Consider the following 2844-nt stretch of genomic DNA (forward strand, 5'->3'; position numbering starts at 1 on the left):
AAATTAGGCCGGAGGGGAGAAGCATGAGGGATGCTTGCTTTTTATTTATCTACTTAGGTATTGTTATGAACATTTAAACACCAGAGGGATTATTTTTGTAATAATTTTTAAAGTTGTCAAAGAAAATGAGCAATTCATGCATGATTTTGCACTGGAACCATGGTGTGAATGGCAATTATCTTTTCAACCTGACAAGCACTTATGATATGACTACTGTATGCAGGGCAAATTTTTACATGATTAAGATGTACTCCCTACTTTCTGGACACTTAAGAGCCATGATGGAGAGTGAGACAGATAAAATAGCATTAATAGGAAGGAGGGAGAACCACACTGGAGGTGTATACAAGTACAATGGGAACACAGGTGGCAATTAATTCCACCTGAGGAGTCAGGAAATGCAGCCAGGGGAAAGGTATCATTTTTGCTCAGCCTTGAAGGATCCCAGCCAAGGGGAACAGCATGAACAGAGCCTGAAGAAAAGCAGTATCTGCATTTTTTAAGGGAACTGGACCAAAAGACTGGGGTGCACAGTGGCCTCAGTGATGAGGGCTTGGAAGGCACTGGAGGCAGGCCAGAAAAAGCAGGTGGTGGGCATGTGCTAACAGTCTCTGTCTAAGTGGCTGTGACTTTGCAGAGAGCCCTCAAATCGTGAAGCAGAAAGAGAAGCCCATCAGTTGAGAAAAGTGACTTGGTGGCTATGCGAGTAGTTGGAATGGGATGAGGCACAGAAGGGAGGCTGGAGACCAGGGAGGACGCTGGTGTGGATGTCCCAGAGAGGGCAGATGGGATCCTGGATTGAGGACAGAAAGACAGCAGCACTGAGAATGGGCATTGTTGATGCCTGGCCCCTGGGAGCAGGAAGGAGAGGGAAGGGAGGATGTGCTCTGAGGTCATGGAAGGTTGTGGCAAGAGTAAGATTCTGCCCTATTTCCCCAGCCACAGATGACTGGTTCACATCCAGGCAATTTTTTTTTTTTTTTTTTGAGTTGGAGTCTCACTCTGTCGCCCAGACTGGAGTGCAGTGGCCGCTCCCAGCCACTGCAGCCTCGACCTGCTGGGCTCCGGCAATCCTTCCGCCTCAGCCTTCCAAGTAGCTGGAACTACAGGCGTGCGCTGCCACGCCCTGCTAATTTTTTTTATTTATTGCAGAGATGAGGTCTCGCCAAGTTGTGGGCGGGTCTCGAACCCGCGGGCTCAGGCAATCCACTCACCTCAGCCTCCCAAAGGCACGGGATTACAGGCTGAGCCACCAAGCCCGGCAACCAATCAGGTGGGGGCCCATAAGGGAGATTCTTCCAGAGACCTGCTCTAGAGGGTTCCTTGTAAAACATGTCATTAAGGACTCAGCCTTGATACCCTCACCCTCCTGGTCCCAGCATAAGTCTTGGCACTCAGCCCAGTCTTCAGAGAAATGGAGGACAGAAAAGGCTGGCATTATTTATAAAACAATCTGGGAGGACCTCTTAGAGTAGAAAGCTGGATTTGGATAGGCAGAGGGAAGAGCAGAAGCCATGGCAGGAGCACAGGACCAGGCAGACCCTTAGAGTTCATCTCTCACTCTCCAGTTCTTTTGGGGAGGAGCCCCAGTGCAGCCCTGCACCTCTGGGAGGGCGCTCCCTGCCCCCTGCCCTCTGGCCTGGGGTTCCTGAGAGCAGCTCTGGTGGGCCGTGTGCCCTCTCAGCAGATGAGACCATATCTTAGTCCGTTTTGTGTTGCTATAACAGAATGCCACAGACAGGGTCATTTATAAGCAATAGAAGTTGATGTGGCTTACAATGGCTGAGAAGTCCATCATCAAGAGGCCAGCATCTGGTTAGGGTCTTCGTGCTACACCACCCCATGGCAGACGGCAAGAACATGAGACAGCAAGAGGGGGCCCAACCTGCTTTTATAACAAGCCCACTTCCAAGATAACCCCACTCCTGCAATAACGGCATTAATCCATTCGTGATCCAGGTACCCTCATGACCCAATCAACTCTTCATGGTCCCACCTCTCAACATTCTTGCATTGGAGATTAAGTTTCCAACACTTGACTCTGGGGGACACATCCAAACCATGGCAAGCAGCAGCTCACCTCAGGTTGCACAGTTGGTTAGTGGCCCTGCAGGACCCCAGATCCAGGCCTCTTTTCCCTGGGGAGGTAGCCAGACTGGGCGGACCTCCATGTGGTAAAATCTCCCAGCCTGTGTAGGACACAGAGGACTGTCCTGGAAATGCTGACTTAGAAATCCGCATGGACTTGCCTGGGCATAGAGTCTGCGAAGCTCAGCAGACCTGGTGTGCATCCAGCCCCAGAGGGGAGGCTGGACCTGGGGTGGGAGACTGGGAGTCTGGGCCTGTGACCTCAGAGCTTCAGACTGATGCCTTTTATCACCCATCTAGCCTGGGGGTTCTCTAAACCCTGCCTCCAGAGTGTCAGCCACAAGCGGCCAGGCCACTTAGGGAAGGGGAGGGGGAAGAATCTCTGCTGGTGCCTGGCCGGGTGCCCAAAGACTGCTCCTTAGTGGCAGGGATCCCAGTGGAAGTGACAGCAATGGCAGGCACGAGGTGCCCAGACCTACAGATAATCCATCAGGATGCAGAAGGATAGAAGTGAGCTACAGCAGAAGGAAGACCCGCATACCCTACAACCGGAGTCCCCCAAATGGGAACCGACTCCGCTCCAGGGACAGCTCCATGCCTGGGTGGCAGCAGGAAGCCCCAGCTCCTCCCTCTATAACAAACTATCTTCTCCCTCCCCTCCCACCAGCTTCCATCCTTCTTTCTCTCTTCTTTCTTTTCTTTTCTTTTTATATATATATATATATATATATATAGCCACTGAGTCCAGCTAAAAAA

Source organism: Carlito syrichta, unplaced genomic scaffold, assembly GCF_000164805.1.
Source record: "Carlito syrichta isolate Samal-C Ts95f unplaced genomic scaffold, Tarsius_syrichta-2.0.1 Scaffold309115, whole genome shotgun sequence".
In the NCBI taxonomy this organism is placed as follows: domain Eukaryota; kingdom Metazoa; phylum Chordata; class Mammalia; order Primates; family Tarsiidae; genus Carlito; species Carlito syrichta.